The 19,450-nt window shown below is 42.3% G+C and overlaps 1 protein-coding gene, 1 long non-coding RNA gene and 1 pseudogene across 2 annotated transcripts in view; 2 read left to right on the top strand and 1 right to left on the bottom strand.

Annotated features, from left to right (window-relative positions):
• scn4ab (sodium channel, voltage-gated, type IV, alpha, b) overlaps window positions 1-4,303 on the bottom strand; it is a 35,926-nt gene extending 31,623 nt beyond the window's left edge. Inside the window, exon 1 of the mRNA XM_078084331.1 lies at window positions 4,143-4,303. The gene's annotated coding sequence lies outside the window, so the exon portion shown is untranslated. The remainder of the gene's footprint in view (window positions 1-4,142) is intronic.
• A 3,424-nt stretch (window positions 4,304-7,727) lies between these two features.
• On the top strand, window positions 7,728-9,199 carry LOC144384632 (general transcription factor II-I repeat domain-containing protein 2B-like; annotated as a pseudogene).
• Window positions 9,200-13,227: 4,028 nt separating this feature from the next.
• Window positions 13,228-19,060, top strand: LOC120828484 (uncharacterized). Its single transcript, XR_013451383.1, has 6 exons — window positions 13,228-15,644; window positions 15,716-15,878; window positions 16,758-16,837; window positions 17,074-17,138; window positions 17,947-18,029; window positions 18,300-19,060. It is a non-coding gene; the product is annotated as an uncharacterized LOC120828484 (long non-coding RNA).
• Window positions 19,061-19,450: the final 390 nt, after the last annotated feature.

Here is a 19,450-nt window from a genome sequence, read left to right on the forward strand (position 1 = left end):
AGCTGAATGAGTTCTACTGCAGATTTGATAGACAATTTCCTGATCCCATCCCCCACAGCTCCACCAACCTGCCCCAGTCCCCCACCCCTCCCTCCCCCAGCCCATCAGGGGCTCACGCCTCTGTATCACCTTCCCCTCCCCCACCAGCAACGACCCTCTCTATTCTGGAGAGAGACGTTAAAAAGACTCTTTGAAAGACAAAACCCCCGTAAGGCAGCAGGCCCGGACTCCGTCTCCCCTCACACACTGAAGCATTGTGCTGACCAGCTGTCTCCGGTGTTCACTGACATCTTTAACACACCCTTGGACACATGCCACATACCAGCCTGCTTCAAGGCCTTCATCATCATCCCTGTTCCCAAAAAGCCAAGGATCACACTGGTCGACTGGGAGGATTATGGTCCAGAGGAACAGTCATGGGTCCCTCGCGATGACATCCTGGATCCGGCTCTCCTCACTCTGTTTCACACTGACCATCCTGATCGTCCTGCTCCCAGGGGTTGTGGTAGACCTTGCCGCCATCTTCGTCCCTAGGGTTAGGCCGCCTCAGAGGAGGGGGGGGTACTGTCAGGATCCCACCAGCTTTACTCACGCCTCCCACTCGTTCACCTCCCTTTATATTCGACTCCTCTTCACACACTCTGGGTCTGGTCTGGTCTCTACATGACACTACAGACTCTCACGCAACCTACCCGCTACATACCTGAACCCCTTCCGTCTGCACCAAGGGAATCTCCTTCCGCATCCGTAACCTGAGACTCGGACTACCCTTCAGTTAAGTTCCATCCTGATTACTAACTGTCTGCCTACTCACCATATCTTCATCTGGTTCCGCAATCCTGTCAATGAACACTGTTGTACTATCCACCTGGCTGACTCCTGACTTTCTTGTAAATTACTTCAAGTACATTCACCTTCTGGACAAACATCCCTTGGTGTAAAGGTTGTCTTTATCTTTTAGTTCAGTCAGGTTCAGTCTCTTTGCCTCAATAGACATTATTGCTAGGGGAGAAAGTTGTTTGATTCTGACGGTATTTGTTCAGTCCTTTAAGGGACTGATGCGGTGCACTTGAAGTTCGCCACTTGACTTTTTTAGCTAGCAGATGGTAACTATGCCATCTGTCTGTAATACGTAAAGAAAAACAAAAGCAGAACAAGACTGTGTGCTCAGACACGCCGTTTTCAGGGATGCAGAGGTACTGGCCCAGCCTAACGTCGTGGTGAAAAGCGGTAAGGGAGGCTGCCAGTCTGGCTGCCTCCCTTACCGCTTTTCAACTGCGGCGTTATGTCAGATTAGAAAGACTAACATACGTGAAATGCAGGACCCAGACGATGGGATGTGAGTATGTGATAAAACTGTGTACAAACATTACATTGGTGACATGTAGAGACATTAATTGCATGTGCTCAAATTGAGCAAAAACATGGTCAGATCAACCAGGTCCATGAGGGATTGCGCAATCCGAGAGTAGTCGCCACCTTCCTGTATACACAAATTCAGCGATATTGACTATAACAATCATTGGATTCATTGGAATCTAATAATTAATAATAATAATCTAATAACATGAACTTCACCTTTAATTCACCTTTATGATCTACAGGTCCTTGGTGCTAAGGGCGAACAGCTTGAAGACAAACATGTTATACTGGGAGTAGATCATGGCCATGGTTTGCCTTGATATAATGTGGCAGAGAAAAGATTCATAGTAAGAAAAGATTCATAATACTAGGCTCTAAGGCAGACCATCGGAAACAAAAGGTGTCCTTTAATGAATAGGTAGAGGTAAAGAGGATGGAAGTTACAGAACTAATTGTCCATATTGGTTGGGATCTCTGGCTTTCAGTCTACTCCCAATGTAGCACAGTTCCTCTGGCCTGTATTAATGCAGCTTGTCCCCAGTAGTTCAGAATTAGGCAACAACACATCATAACTTATACGAGTGGTTCCCACACTATTATTATAATATTATTACATGTCATTTATTATTATTATTATTATTACAGCCGAACCTTCCACTTTATAGTTCCAGAATAGTTCAGCCGGCGATCGAGAATAAATCACATTCATTTCGATAGTTGGCTGACACTGACCTCTTGTAACTTGAATATTATCATTTTTCTGTAGACATGGAATCATTTATTTAAGAGAGGAATGAAGTTACATAACATTTCTTTACTCTGCTGAGAGTAAATTCATGGTTCAAAGTGCAACTTCAAAGTCTTTGCTTGTTATTTTAACAAAGGTGTGGCTCTGCCAAGCCTCTTTCAACACGGCTGCAGCAGATTTAGCTTCGGCAACCGGATATGTGGAATCATCCATCAATATTAAAGACTTCCTTATCAGGTCCTTCTGCTTCTTTTTATAGCAGTTATAATATGCTAAACAGAAATTAGCACTGCTAATCCAACTTCCTAAACAGTATTTGTTCTTGCAGGATGTTAACCTTTCACTGTGACCCTGCACGGTTAGCAGTAATCGTGATCACAGCCACACTGAGCTAAATCAGACTGTACCAGTTGTTGGTGGTAGCAGTTGGTAATATCTGATCCCTGATCAGCTTGTTGAACACAGCCAGTTGGCCTTCAAATGCTTAGTGTCTTCCAACATGTCCCCTTAAATCAGTGGCTGTGGTTCTATAGTCCAAAAAGTTTTATATTTCTTGGTGGAAGAGGTCATGACAATTCCAAAGGATTTAGGAAAAGAGAATCCAAATGTACTTAAGTGAGTAGTAATTAATCATAATGGGACGTCAATATAATAAAGTGCTGCAGAGGGAACTGGGTACTACATTATTGCAGAAAAATCCTTATAGGGTCTTTAGTTCTGCCACAGTGCTGGCCATTGAGATATACTTGTAGCTTGTGTGTTTAAGACCTTCAAACATCAAAGTTTGCTGCATATCTTTCTGATTGAAATTCCACTGCTGTTTTAGAGAGGGCTCATCTGTCTATGGACCCTCATGTCGGTACACTGTGTCATGTCGGCACACCATGTTATTATGAATCTAATTCATGGTGCTGTCAGATTGCTGCTGAACTTCCCAGTTAATGCAATGTGTGTACAGAAACCTACAGGAGACAAAATTGGTATTCTTTATACTTCAATAAAAAATGTTTTCTGGGATGCTAAAGACTCAGAAATATGGATTTTATGTTCAATAAATTTTATGTTGGGAATTTTGAAATTACTACATCTCGAAATTGACCTTTTTTCTAAAGCTGTTACAAAAACACAATTCATAAATCATCCAAAGCAAGCATTGCTTTAAGTATCTTTATTGTTATGACATTTTAATTTAAACACTATGAATAATGCTTCAAACTTCTTGGTTTGAATGTGAAAGAAAGATCTATTGCTACAGCCCAATAATCTTTTAATTTGGGTTACAAAATATTGTCACCCACAGCATGAGCATAATATATTCTAAGAAATCAGGGAAACACGTGTTCTATTTGTTGTGTTTTATTAAACTTAACATCATCCTAATGCCAAGATGGCACAGGCTTTATGCCCAGGTATCTCTTATATATATAAGTTGCATTCGTATGCGGTTTTAGGTTTGAGTCTGCTTTCTATTTAACCTTCTGGGACTATTTAATCTTTGAACAGTCTGTAAGAGAAGAGAAGTTGTCTATGGATGTTACAAATCATTGAAAGAGTTATGATCAGCTGATCTGATGATGACCCAGCAGTGAATCATTTTGAGAGTAACAGTTCCACAATAGCACAGCAGGTGTACACACACACGTGTGCACACACAGGGTGCATTGAAGCAGGAACAAGTGGAATGGGGATTTTTATGATTCCATTTTAGTCAGTTCATTGGTGAAGAAGTGTCTTCTTTGTGTAGAGGTTAAGGTTACTGCACTGTACTTGTTTAATGTTTTTCAAGTCTTCTGACCATTACACTACACCACATGCTAACATGCCAACCTGGATCCCTTTTCCAACTGGGTCTCATATTTTGATGAAGGACAGTGTCTTGACAGGACAGTGAACACAGACATCTCAATCTCTACTCTCTGATAAAGACACAACATCTAAGACTCATACGCACACTCATACACAAAAAAAGATACACACACATACCCACACACATAAACAGTCAGTTATGGTAAATATAATGATTCACACTTACCTGCTTCTGATGTTAATTTAATGAATAATTCCAGAAAACATCAGTCTCTACTTATTGTCTGTCTGTCTGACTGACGGTCTTTTTCTCTGTCTTCCCCCTGTCTGTGTCTCACTCTAGCTGTCTGTCTGGTACCTTCTGGCCTCGCCTTGCTTTGCCTCTCTGACTGAAACTTGAGAGGTCAGGTACTGTGTCATCTCTAACACACACAAACACACGCGCACAAATACACACACACACACACACACACAGACACACAGACACAGGGTCACATGTTCATTAGATCCAATCATACATTTTCAATTATAGTAATTAGTTCATTTTGAAAATACATTTTCCAAATATTGAATAACAACATTTTAATAATGTAAAATGAATGAATTGAAGAATAACTTACCTATATTAAATTCAGACTATAATTAATACAAATAAATATGTAATCAACTCTTCAAAGGTATAATTCAGCAGAATTTGGAGTATAGCTCAAAGAGAATAGGAAATGGTTAGATTTGGCATGGGGCATGGCCTAAGGCCAATACGGGCACTGGAACAAGAGGACCTGGTTCTTGTTAAAGACTTCTTCAGCATTGTGTCATCATTCTGATTTGAATGTGCTTTCATCAGTTTTGAAAACAGTGTGTTACCGTATGAAAAATATCCTGCAAATGTACAGTTTTTTTGCAGTTTGTGTTGTATGAATGACAAAAGTGTTTGTGGATTTTGAAAAATGTGGTGCTTGAATGTACTTTGTCTGAAAACAATGAAAGATTATTCACAGTTTGGTCCGTATACACTTGTGTGTCGCTGAATGTGTGAAGAGTTTTGAAAATGTGGTTAGAGTATTGAACAATGCTTGTTAGCAATTGAAAAAAACTGTAAGATATATAATATGTATACACCGACACGCAGTGCTGTCTTTAGCATTCTTTTTACTTTTGTGGTCTCTTTGTGGAATCTTGTTGTTCAGGTGTAACAGAAAGGAGTTTGGGAAATAAGAATGCAATCCAACACAGATTTCAGATCTATGCATTTATTTAATTTCCTCCTGCATCATGCAGCTGCTGACGCGGGCATTTACTGGAGCATTTCTGATATTAGGCATACAGTGCGTACAAAGACATCAGACACATTGGACAGGGGGCCATCAACGTTGCAGCTGAACATCAGGGACAAGAACACCAAGCTGATCTTGACCACAAGGCCCAGTCCACCAGTCAAACCCAAACTCCATGTCAACCCGCAGTTAAAAGGTTTGAGGTTAAAGGGTCTGTTCAGCCAAAAGTAATGTTTAAGTTGTTAGGGTTAGGGTTAACGTGTCTACAGAATTAAGTCATTTTCAGTTAGTTATTCATTTTGTAGAACCTTGCTGGTTTTATAATTTCCTTCAATTTTGGATAAATATGCCTTGAACAGCTTTGGCATCAGAAAGCGAGATGGATTATAATCCCAGAGAGCCGATGAATTAATACAGGGAACAGAGAGCTAGGATGTATAATCATCTCTCTAAAACACTGCTCCTTGTTTGATCACAACATATTAGCAAGTTCCCATGATATGCACTAAAAGAATCCACATGTACAGGATTCTCTGTTAGTTACATTATGCTTCTGATACGTGCACTTTGGAATGAACCTTCCCTTTGGAATGAACCTTCCCTATATTGTTAATAATATACAAAAAAAACTTGGTGCAATGTTAGATAAGGGGAGGTTCATGTTGACATTGTCCCATGTAGGAAAGTAAGGTCATAGTAAAAATAACATGACTGAATGAATTCACACCTGTTTTGGGTCCTGCTGTGCCTCATGTTCATGGAGACTCCATAGTTGCAACAGGGACTGGTTACCCTGAGTCATAGTGGGACTGGTTTCCCTCAGTGCGTAGTGGGACTGGTTCCCTCGGTACGTAGCAGGTCCTGCCATCCTGGATAACTTGAAGGTGTTTCCGTACATGGGGAACAAAGCCCCAGTGCAGAACATGGAGAGGCATTTTGTTGTCAGGATTGAGGAGGCCTTCTCCCTCAAGGCTGGTAAAGATGGTATAGAAGGGATCAAGTACGCAGTTAAAAGCGTCTCTCCAGAGCTTTTCTATTTTTATGGGGAAAGAAATAATTTAGTCTGCCTACAATGACAGTTCATTATAAGTCAGACCGGGCCAAATACGGCTCGCGGGATGATTCTGACCGGCCCGCGAAAGACTACGCGACTAGACTATGATTTAGATAAAAACAACATATTTTCTAACTAAAACCGCATTGCTTTTATTTTGAAGCCCATTTATTCTCACGGTGTACGCAATCGTGCACGTCAACTGTGCACGTGAAATGCGTGTGATTGACAACCTGTCTTCCCTCAGGGTCACCCCTGAACTCTCTACCTTCTGTTTCAAACAAAAATGGACTACTATTTCTTTCTTTACTGAAGTCAAAGGTAAACCTGTGTGTTTGGTTTGTGGGGAGCATGTCGCCGTGTTTAAAGACTACAATTTGAAACGGCTTTACGAGACCAAACATGGCGATAAATACAAAAACTTGACTGATGCCGAACGAGCGCGGATCAACGGATTTACTAGCATTACATTACATTACATGTCATTTAGCTGACGCTTTTATCCAAAGCGACGTACAATAAGTGCATTCAACCATAGGGTACAAACTCAGGAGAACAAGAAACAAGAAAGTGCAATTTCCTCAAATAAGCGAATTTACAATTTGCTATAGATGAGTGACGTCACAAGTACAATTTAAGTGCTGCAATTTGTTAGTCTTTAGTCGAGGTAGAGTCTGAAGAGGTGTGTCTTTAGTTTGCGGCGGAAGATGTGAAGGCTCTCTGCGGTCCTGATGTCTTCAGAGAGCGCGTTCCACCATTTCGGCGCAAGGACAGCGAAGAGTCGAGACCTAGTCGAGTGTTTTGCTCTCAGTGAGGGAGGGACGAGTAGTTTTGCAGATGCAGAGCGGAGAGTGCGGGTTGGGATGTAGGGTTTGACCATGTCCTGGATGTAAGCTGGACCCGATCCATTCACAGCATGGTACGTGAGCACCAGTGTTTTGAACTGGATGCGGGCGGCCACCGGTAGCCAGTGAAGAGAGCGGAGGAGTGGAGTAGTGTGGGAGAATTTCGGAAGGTTGAAGACCAGTCGAGCTGCTGCATTCTGAATGAGCTGCAGAGGTCGAATGGCGGTGGCAGGGAGACCTGCCAGGAGGGAGTTGCAGTAGTCCAGGCGGGAGATGACAATAGCAAAGCTATAAAAACAACACGGCTGTTTTACAAAGCTGCATGCAGCCAGAGATGCAGCGACCAGAACCAGCTTTGTGATGGCCCACAAAATTGCCCAGAACACTAAGCCATTCTCTGAGGGGCAGTTTGTGAAAGAGTGCATGGTCGAGTCTGCAGCACTGCTGCCCAGAGAAAAAAGAAGTGTTTAAAACATTCCGCTGTCCCGCCGCACAGTGATGAGGAGGGTGGAGGACATCGCGGAGAATCTGGAGTTTCAGCTGCAAGGAGTGTGAAGCTTCAACTTTTCTCTTTGGCTTTGGATGAAAGCTGTGACGTCCGTCACATGGCCCAGCTGCTCATATCGCCCCGGTAGATGACGAGCGACTTCAAGCTTACGGAAGAGCTGGCAGCAATGCGGCCAATGAAAGGAACCACAACGGGAAGTGATCTGTTCACCGAGGTAAACGCATGCATGGACAAACCCGGACTCCAATGGGACAGACTGGCAGGGGTCACCACGGATGGATGTCCCAATTTGGCTGGTAAGAATGTTGGGCTTTTGAAAAGAATGCAAGATAAAGTGAGTGAACTCACCACAGAGCAGAAATTGGTGTTCATACATTGTGTTATTCATCAGCAAGCGTTGTGTAAGTCGGTGCTTAAACTTAGGCATGTGGTTGATGTTGTTACTACAACAGTTAATTTAATCGGAGCGCGAGCATTGAATCACAGGCAGTTTGTTTCACTATTGGAGGAGTAAGAGAGCGAACATGGTGATGTCCGGTACCACACAGCTGTCACATGGCTCAGTCTGGGAAAAGTGCTAAAAAGGTTTTGAGTTCTGAAATCAGAGATAAAAGAGTTTTGTGAGATGAAAGACAAAACCATCCCAGAGCTGTCTGATAAGGACTGGATGGCAGATTGAACATTTGCTGTTGATGTGACTGCAGTGATGAATGAACTGAACACACAGCTGCAGGGCGAGGGCCTTTTTGCTCATGAAATGCACATCCATGTGAAAGCCTTCGTGACAAAGTTGCAATTCATTTCAAGGCAACTAGGCAGCAACAATCTCAAACGCATGAAAACCCTGAAAGAAGTCAAACCATCATCTGATCTCATCCATGTTAGGAGCACTGCGTGATGAATTTTCAAGGCGTTTTCAAGATTTCAAAAAGGTTGAGGATGAAATGCAGCTGGTTTCCTCTCCCTTTACCTGCAGTGTTGATAGTGCACCCACTAACGTTCAGCTTGAACTCACTGACCTGCAGTCTGATTCACTACTGAAAGAGCACTTTAAGTCAGCATCACTGCCAGAGTTCTACTCTGCTCTCAAGGAGGAGAACTTTCCAAACATGAGGAGACGTGCTCAGAAGATGTTGGTTCTCTGTGGATCTACCTACATATGTGAACAGACATTCTCAGTCATGAAGTTTACCAAATCCAGGTACAGATCCTCTCTCACTGATGAACATCTGTCAGCTGTGCTTCGCATCTCCACCTCTGACATTCAACCTGACTTTGATGGACTTGTTACAGCTCCACAGAGACTGGATTTCTCACACTGAATGAGAAAAGAAGAACTGAAGAACACAAAAATGTGGGAATATAACAAGTAAAATGGGACACTTGATATGCTTCTTTTCTTTTTTTGCACAGTTCTGAAAATGTTTTAATACAGGCATGTAAAGTCAAAAAGGCTACGAAACTGGGACTGGGACTGATGATGTGATGTCTTTAGAAAGCTAAGAAAATCCTTGTTTCAATAGTATATGAAACTGAAAATGCCCTTTGTTATTAATGTGACTGAAAATGAGTCAAATGTTTCACATTTTGAAAATTATATTTGAATAAATTATACTTTTGAAAGCCAACCTCACCTTTGAATTGCCAAATAATAACATACACTCTTACCAGCGGTCAAAACAAGAGTGACAGCGAGATCCTCCTTGTGGCAGTGGCAAGTGGGTGGCAACTTTGTGATAGGCAGCGGCAATCGCCAGTAAATCAGTCGGCGTCACGACGGCACGCTGGGTGGGAGGAGCCAATTTTTCCCAGAAACAACTGTTATTTGTACGACAGGTCAGCTGCTGTAAATATTTAATTTTATTTAATTTTATTTAATTTTATTTGAGACACGTGAGCCCCCGTCTTCTTATTACAGAGGCTAATTTTAGGTTTGGACCGGCGGGTTCCGTGTAGGGGGTGGGGCTCTCAAGTTTGATGCCACCCACTTGCCACTGCCACAAGGAGGATCTCGGCCTTACTGCAAAACAATGCCATTTACTGCTTTTAATATAGAAAAAAATGTATATTATGCATAATTGAGTTCGGCATTTTGGCCTGGCCCTCCAAAATATTTTCAGTTTCTCATTTGGCCCCCTGGGAAAAATAATTGCCCACCCCTGTTATAAGTGTTAATCTCTTAAAAAGGATAAGATGGCTGCCTGCCACTTAAAATCTTCTTTAGCAAAGCTAACCACCAGTAGGTGACAGAATACGTGTATTTAAACCATATATTTAATTTTATTTAATTGTAAGTAACTTATTTATCTAGGTTATTAAATATGTATTTAATGCTGTTTATTTCCATTACATTACATTACATGTCATTTAGTTGACGCTTTTATCCAAAGCGACTTACAATAAGTGCATTCAACCATAAGGGTACTGATAATCAAAAGTTATTTTCATGGGCTTAGTTGGGGGTTTGCTGTCTTGTCTTGATTTAAGAGTTAGGTAAGGGGGTAAGCAGGATCTGCCAAGCAGGCAGACACGAGTCTGACAGGATGGGGAGTCAGTTTATGTCCTGGCTGAGGAATGTAAGGTCTGCGGGTCAACTAGAAGATTTACCAGCCAAAGGGGGGTTAGAGACACACCAACACTATTCAACATACACACTCTGTTTACGATGTTTACGTTAAGTCAGGAGTCTGGACATTGGATGTGACTGGATCTTAGATGCGGGAGGTGGAAGGTCCTCCTCTACGCCAGTTTAGGCGTTTAAATATTTCCTTCTCTGTCTTTCAAGGGTTATAAAACATGATGTTCTTGCTGATGTTAGTTAGTTGTTCTTCCGGCCTGTGTGCTGCCTGAACTGCTCCTGCCTTTGCAAACGCAGCGCTGATACTTGACCTGTGATCTGACAAATAAATTTTCCAGAACGAGAGAAGTCATTCGGCTGAATTTTTGATAACCCCGACCAGGCTCCAAATCTTGAACACGTATTCTTACTCAGAAAAACAAGAAACAAGAAAGTGCAATTTCCTTAAATAAGCCAATTTACAATTTGCTATAGATGAGTGGCGTTACAAGTACAATTTAAGTGCTGCATTCTGGATGAGCTGCAGAGGTGGAATGGCGGTAGCAGGGAGACCTGCAGGAGAGAGTTACAGTAGTCCAGGCAGGAGATGACAAGAGCCTGAATCAGTACCTGTGCTGCCTTTTGAGTGAGAAGGGGACGTGTTCTCCTGATGTTGTAGAGCGTATATCTACAGCAGTTGTGCCCAACCAGTCGATCGCGGTCTACCAGTCGATCGCGGGCTGTCCGCGCAGCGCGATACCGAGCGCGTCGTCAACGTGACCATGGACAGGAAAGGGAACCTTACATTACTGTTGTGTTCTGGCGCCCCTCTTTTTCAATGGTAGTCTCCCAATTTTTTTGGCGTGAGAAATCGAAGTTGTGGCGTGAGAGCGTGTGAAACCGATCAAATGCGTGAGTCTCGCGGCCAATGCGTGAGAGTTGGCAGTCCAGGCTGTGGGCAAAGACTGGGCGGAGCTTGAGGGTGCACATTATGATGAGCAAGTGCAGAGCATCTTGTCAGAATTTGACAGGCGCTTCGCTGACTTTGCATCCATTGAGCCTGTTGTCAGCTATCTTTGTTTTCCATTTGGGGAAAATGTAGATGTGGATTGTATGACGTCCAAAGTGGCATCACTCTTCAACCTGGATAGGTGCTATTGAGAATGAGATCCTCACACCGAAGAATGACATTGAGCTCAAATCCAGAGGAACACGTGGCATGAATGTCCAATTCTGGAATCTAATGCAGAAAGAGAAGTACCCCAACCTCAGACAAACTGCAGAGAATTTGACTGCACTTTTCGGATCAACATATTTGTGTGAGTCTGCCTTTTCACATATGAAAATCATCAAGTCAAAATACAGATCCACCATGACTGATGACCACCTTGCAGTCTGCTTACGGCTGGCACTCAGCTCTTACTGTCCAGACTATGAGAGACTAGCTTCCTCCTCTCAGTGCCAGAAATACCACTACGGTAGAGGAAATACCACTTTTCAAACTTGAATTAGTTCTTATAAAGGTTCAAAGAATTTAGGCATTGTACTATTTGGTTGTTTGTCTGTCATGTTGTTACGGGCCAGTCCTAGGCCTACTTGTGCTTATTCTTTGCAAATTCACATTTACTTCAATAAATGTATTATGATTGTTAAAACTGTATCTATGTGTCAGAAAACAGTGTCCTATATAGGTGCGCAATACATTGTGGCTATGCTACGGCTTTCGATATGGCTTGTGTTACATTCTGCCTGTGCCTGGCCATGCAACAGAGAGGGAAGACCACGCGGATGAGTTGATTGAAAGAAAATACCGTTTATTAAGGACAACGAATGAGCAACGTAAAGTAAATAAAGTCAGTATAAGTGTTAGTCAGGAGAACTGAAAGCGTATGCAATCAGGGTATATGAAAAGTCATGTAAAAGGAAACAAAATCAGCAAAACGGTGCGGGAGAGAAGGAGAAGCGGCAGCCCTCCTTCCACCAGGTCTCCCCAGCTTTTAAACCCCTCAGGATACATAAAGCCATCCCAGGTGTTCCTGGAAGGAATCATAGGAAACCCGTCACACCTGTGCTCCGCTCACCTGTAGGGGAGATGCAAATAGACAAAACGAGGAGGAGGAGCCGGCAGGTCCGTAACACTTGGTAGATCTCGATCACTATCAACTTTAAAAGTAGATCTTGGTTCAAAAAAGGTTGGGCACCCCTGCTCTAGTAAGAACAAGTAACCCCGCATTTATGGAGTGCAGCTCTCTAGTAGGGGAATATGGTATTATAAGCTCCTATGACTTTTTACAAAAACATGTTGTGATTTTTTTTCAAATGTATGTTTTAAAGCCCTCACCCTTTTAAAGTAGTAACTAAACCTTTCTCATACTAGATACATAGCTTTTTTTGCACAATTGTGGGAATCCCAGCCAACCTCGGCTCAACTAACTCCAAACAGAAAGGCCGTTGAGTGACTCAAACCCAAGATCTCGCTGCCACTCTAAGAAATGGAATTGCCATATTGTTCACATCGTGTAACTTTGTTTGTTAAAATTATTGAATATTACGTTTTGTAGAATAAATAAGAAGGTTTCGTTGGAATAACGTAATAGTTTGAAATTTCAAGGCTACAAAACAGACATAATAATAATAATACAGGAGTCCTGCAGTGAATCATACTTGAAGGTTTAATAATGAAGGTCCACCCGCCCCCAACGACTACTAACCCCCCTGTTAGTTCGGCGTGTTTATTATCTGCCGGACCTTTTTGACTGGTCCACGAAATATTGTCTGACATGAAAACGGCCCGTGAGGCAAAAAAGGTTGTGGACCACTGATCTAAACAACTGCAATAGTAGAGTTTAAAATCAAACTGGTGACAGCAATAGTGACAAGTAATGCATGTTAAAAAAGATAAATCAGAACACATTCAGGAGACAACGGAATAACTGTTGAACACGTTTGTTTTGGATCAGAGCGGCAGCTGATTTAAGACATGAGTCTCCAGGATTAATCTTAGCCTGGCTGTTACCTGGTCTGGAGCAGGCTAGCTGCAAATAATAGATTGCCATGGTTACTTGGCTGGGTTTAATTGAACCTGCTTTCGTGCAACCAAGTAAAAGCTACATTTATCCAGGATAACGTGAATTTACCAGTTTAATCCCTTATCCTGGTTTCATGCAATAGCCCTCAGGTTACGTTCAGGAATGATACCAAACACAAAACTGACACAGTGATAAAAAATACTCAAGGAGCTGGGATCGTGGGATACTTATTGAGTTCCAGCACCATGAACACCTATCATTATTATTACTATTATTATTATTATTATTATCATAATGTTATCTGAATCATCAACATACTTCCTCATCAGTGGACAGGTGATGAAGACTGATGTGGGATCTTGATGTCAAGTAATGAATATCTTCTGCTGTCAACTATTGTGAGTCTGTTGAGATTACGGGTTTTATTTCAGTTTCCTCACATAATTAAAGGATTTTACCGAGCTTGGTCAACCATCCATCCATCCATCCATCCATTGTCAAACCGCTTATCCTGCACACAGGGTCGCGGGGGGGCTGGAGTCCATCCCAGCCAACTTTCGGCGATAGACAGGGAACATCCTGGATGGGTCGCCAGCCAATCGCAGGGCTAGGTCAACGTGTTATCAATTATTATTGAAGATGTATTTTTTTATTGTTAGAATTGTTTTTATCATCATCATATGACGTATCTAGGCCTCATGTGTGAAATGTGACATAAATACAGTTGAATAAATAATGTCATCACCAATGTGAGACACTTTCCTCTTCTTCTATCGATACAGGGCATGATTTGGACATCAATTGGTCTGCGGAGGTTGCACCATCTTGTGGTTGGTGTACCTATGTGGAGAGCAGTGGTGCGGTTCGAATGAGACCAGACCTAAGCTTATCGGACCGCGGGAAGCGTGCTCTGGTCCATTTAGGACACTTGTGTATTTTCCCATCAACAAAATGTGTGAAACTTTAATAACTCTTTGTGGGACCTGGACCGCCGTAATCCAACGCTCAAAAACCTGAGCTACTGGGACCCTCTACAGGCGTACCTCGGGCCCACGTTGTACACCTGTGCATTTCTCCTGTCAATAAATCACTTTGCCCAAAGAACAGTCAACAAAGCCTATCTATGTTCAACTGCAATACTTGTGGTCCAACTGTCCACTGAAAGGGAGTATTTCCAACACACCCTTCACCATTAAAAAAAAGAATAGATAATAAGATAACATGTGTGTTCCTAATTTAACCCTAACCCTAACCGAAATCTATGAGAGATATAGAAAACAGGGAAAATCTTTAAGCCTGAGATACATGCAGTTGGACAATCTTGTGCCAATGTCGCAAATATTATTCCAGATGAGGAAAGTATAGAGAGCAATGCTATTTTAAATTCATTTTTTTACAATGGGAGTTCTCAAAACTTGGGGAAGGATAATGAGGTTAAAATGACTTCCGTTTTGCTTAAAGAATAGAAAATCTTTCTTGTGTCTTATACAGATTAGATTTGGCAGGAGTTTTAACTATTTGATTGGTTCTGTCTGTGCAGACTACGCAAAAGACTATTAGCCAAGCATTAAGAGATAATGGATGTTTGGAATGGAAGTTTGACCAGTCAGTAGTTGAAAAGCTAGCCAGTGCGTTCTGTGAGAGAAGCCTTCTTAGAAGCAATTGGTGGCATAGGTGCACTTTACAGTGCTTGGAGGACCCACTTTAATGTAGTGGAACCAGTAGAATATGTACTCCACCAAAATAATAGTAAGTAATTCCATCCATTCATCTTCAAACCACTTATGGTGCACACAGGGTCGTTGGGGGCTGCAATCAATAGCGACAGTGCTAACCATGACCCCACTGTGCTGCCCGTATGGCATTCCAATATATTTAAAAGTCTTTGCTTCGAATTCAGCATTCTGCAAATGTGCTTCTTCCCCTTTCTGAGATACATCAATTTCAGATTGCAAATCATTTACACGCACGTGGCTTCAGCAGACCTCTATTGGACATAATAAATGTTTTCACTCTTTACATTGATGTTTTTACCAAGGATATCTCAAATACTCTAAAACAAAAGTCTAAGGACCAAAACTAATGACAGTGCAAGCTTGGCCAAAAATGTGGCATATAATGGACTAAACTACAGGTGAGGGAAATTTTGATCCATGGCTTACTGGGTGCACAGCCAGATTTTGATGAAATAATCTAAATGGTGATACTGCAACACAAGTTCATCTTTGTTGGGAAGAAGCTCAGCCGGTGAGATTATAACTCAATGATTTGAATAATATATAATCTTTTTCAATGTGTAGCCAGTGAGAAAATGTCCTTCCTGAGCTACTGTAGGTTCAGGCAGGCCTTGGTACCTCCTACTTCCTGGTTCACCCATTAGAAAGGGTATAAAGCTGCCCATAATGAAGCTGCTTTTGGCATGCTTGTCCCTTTCTGGGCTGGAGAAGCCAGTGAGCTGGTAGGTGTTTTCATTCTCAGTTCTTTTTAAAATGTTTGGCCGTTGGTGATCTTTCTGTTTGTGTCTCCCAGCTCGTCAGGGAGGCCCAAATCATGTGTGAGCCATACCAGGTGGAGGAGCCTCAAAGTAACTCCAGGCTGGCATTAGAAGCCATTGCTGTTTAGTGTTGCTTGTTCAGTTCTGGTCTGGAGTTTCTTCATGTTGGTAATACTAGTTTGCAGATGATTACTTTTGGTAAGTAATTTGTGTTTATTTTTGTGTTTGAGGTTGTCTGCAGGGTAGCATCCCAGATGGTGGGTTTGGTGGCTGGGCCTTTCATCTGCTCATCCCATTGTCCGTTGTGTTTGTCTGTATTTTCTTTTTACATAGCATGCCTCTATTTTATATTGTTTGTGTGGAGAAACTGAGTCTGTGAGTGCCCTGTGCCAGAGCCTGTCCCTGTCCCTCGTGTCGTCGTGGTGCAGGGGTTAGAGAAGGTGTGCTGGGAAGCACAAGGTTGTTGGTTCGATTCCAGGCTGCCCCATGTTCCATGTCGAAGTGTCCCTGAGCAACACCTGACACCTAACCCCTAATTGCTCCCCGGGCAAAAATGTGAAAAATCCATGGGTTTAAAGTGGTAATGTAAGTCGCTTTGGATAAAAGCGTCTGCTAAATGACCTGTAATGTTCCTGCCTCGGTGCAGCCCAGTCACCAGTAGCACTCAATTTGTTTGTAGAGGTGCATTTGGTTATTTCTACAGCTGATGGAAATTGGTTTAATTGTTTTGTATGCTTTCTATATTTTAACTAAATGTTAATCTGGGAATACTTTTTCCTCTGTCTGACTTCAGTCACCTGTTGATCCGTGGTTGTTGGATAATTTATGAGGAAATATTTAACTCTGTGCTACCGGTGGTTACAAATGTCTTTCTTCCAGTTGCTCAACTTCTCATGACTTGATCTACACACTATGCATCAGCTAAAACTAATGCATTCTAATACAACAGCCCTATAACTATTTCTCCCTCATTCTCTTGTATCTGTCGACCGCCCAAATAGAAATCGGCCAATGGTACCTCTAGAGAGGATTTACTTGCACGTTGAACTTTACTAATTGCTTGTGATCTCTTCTCAGGCTGCTATGGCTGGTTCTACACCTGCAGAATCAAGATGACCAATGGAAAAACTAAAACTTCCAAGGTTCGGAAGTTCGGGGTAGGTTAAAGGGCAACCTCACTTCAATACATGGACAAAGATTTTGGCAATTACTTTTAATCTCAACTCTACCACTGAATTTCAGGGACAAGTAGGAGGCCAAACGGGTTAGTTGATGTGTAAAATGTTTGACCTACCTGTGGATTGCCCGTGGGATATTTCGTAACCCTGTTTCATAAATTGTTGCAGATCATTTCATTTTTTTTAAATATTGTATTGTCATTTACTCATTTCAGTTGGTTCAATATGCATTGGGCAAGAAACCCAGTGGAGACCGTGGTGCCATGAAAGCAAACAAAAGGTATGACTGACTTGTGTTAACAAGTACATTACTAAAGAGCCACTGCTCATATTTAACTGCACGTATTTTTCACAATGTTTTAACTGTTTGAATTGCTTGGTGTTTTGTGGTGATTGTGATGTTTGTTCCATAGTGCAAGTGAATATTATGTGTGTACCCTGTAAAAATGCACTTTAAATACACATTTCTGTGACGGTAATTAAAACTGTCATTTTAAATTTGTATTTAAAGAGCAATTTTTCATTAACTGAACCAGTTTTTTGCACAATATATCAAAAGTGGGTGTTATAGTAATAACTTTATTGATTTAAATAGTTGCTTAAATATTTCTCATGCAGATGTTTTAAATTGGAAAAAGTCAACCTCATAGTGCTGTACACTTCAGTGTAACCCCAAGACTGTAGGTTAAGACCTTGTTTACTGGCTTAGCGTTGCAATGTTCTCCAATTTGACAGTCAAATTTACTGTGTACCTGGAATGTAATTTTGGCAGTGAATTAATAAAATGTCAATGTATTCTAGAGGAGAGGGAGAAGATGGGCGAGACCTGGGCTCTTTGTCAAGGTGTTTTTTTTAATGTAATGCTTGTCGTACAAGCTGTAATGGCACTAATAAAATGTCTTTCTAACTGTAAAGAATGCCTGTGTTGTGGCCTGTCTTTAAGAACTATTTGGATCCTTTAGCTGCTGTTTATCTATTTTCTGTTGGCCAATGTGTTAGTATTGCTAAATAACATTAGCCTATGGGCAAAAAGAGCAATCTTGTCAGTGTTTCAAAGATTTTTCAGAATGAGTTGTGATTCCACACAGGACGGTCCAGAGAGGTGGTCGAGCAGTTTCAGCCTCCTATGACGGTGGAAATTACCAGCAGTCTTTAGTGATTTGAGTGAACGGTAAGCCTTTTTTCCAGTATGGTTTTTGATGTGTAATGCTTGTCTTGCAGGCTGTGTGACGGGTCTAATAACATTCCTTTTCAAACCGTCAAGAGCCTGACTGTTGCATAATGTGTTAACTGTATCTTCTAAAATGTGGTTGGATGTCCTGAACTATGCCACCCTCTTTAGCTGCTTCATTTAAATTTGGCAGCTTTTTGCTCGTACAGGGAAACTGCGATCAATGTTTGACATTCCGGTTGGGTAAAGTAGTTGTGTGATTCCATGCAGGACGGTCCAGAGAAGACAACAGGATCCTGCCTTGGGCTCCCTGGGAGCGGCCAAGCAACTTCAGCCTCCTGTGAAAATTGAGAGGGAAGACCCTTTCTCAGTACTGCTTTTCATGTCATGCTGTGTGAAAAGTCTAATAAAATGTTAGAATGCCTGACTGTTGGTTAACTGCATCTGCTGCTAATATGTACTGAACTAATCAAGTTTTTATCTGCGCTTTCCCAGTGTGTAAAAAGATGCATTCTTGTGAGTGTTTAAATATTTCTTGTTTGCTAAAGTACTGTTGTGCTACCACACAGGATGATTCAGAGAACACTACATGCTCCTGCTTCAGGGGCAAGCAGCTTTAGCCTCCTTTGGAAATTGCCAAATGCTCCTGCCAAATTAGCGATTTGACTAACGGGTAAGACTTTTTTTTCCCAGTAATGGTTATGTAATGCTTGTCATGCAGGCTGTGTGACGGGTCTAGAAAAATGTTTTAAATGGTATGATTGCATAATGTACTTGCGGTGCTTCTTGTCTTTGGTTGTATTTCCTGAACTATTCGGTTTTAACGATTTTCCATTCGCCAATGTTTTAGGTGAAAGATTGTGTTAGTGTTTAAGACTGTTCTGAATAAGTTGCATGAAGTAGTCTTGTTATTTCTTGCAAAATGATAGAATCCAACTCTCTACAGGCTTTGGCAGAAGGTAAGACCTTTTTTTTGGGGGGGCGGGGGCTAAGTGTGGGCTAGGGTTAGCCGGGGCTAAGTGTGGGCTAGGGTTAGCCGGGGCTAAGTGTGGGCTAGGGTTAGCCGGGGCTAAGTGTGGGCTAGGGTTAGCCGGGGCTAAGTGTGGGCTAGGGTTAGCCGGGGCTAAGTGTGGGCTAGGGTTAGCCGGGGCTAAGTGTGGGCTAGGGTTAGCCGGGGCTAAGTGTGGGCTAGGGTTAGCCGGGGCTAAGTGTGGGCTAGGGTTAGCCGGGGCTAAGTGTGGGCTAGGGTTAGCCGGGGCTAAGTGTGGGCTAGGGTTAGCCGGGGCTAAGTGTGGGCTAGGGTTAGCCGGGGCTAAGTGTGGGCTAGGGTTAGCCGGGGCTAAGTGTGGGCTAGGGTTAGCCGGGGCTAAGTGTGGGCTAGGGTTAGCCGGGGCTAAGTGTGGGCTAGGGTTAGCCGGGGC

This window comes from Gasterosteus aculeatus, chromosome 11 (assembly GCF_964276395.1).
Source record: "Gasterosteus aculeatus chromosome 11, fGasAcu3.hap1.1, whole genome shotgun sequence".
Lineage (NCBI taxonomy): Eukaryota > Metazoa > Chordata > Actinopteri > Perciformes > Gasterosteidae > Gasterosteus > Gasterosteus aculeatus.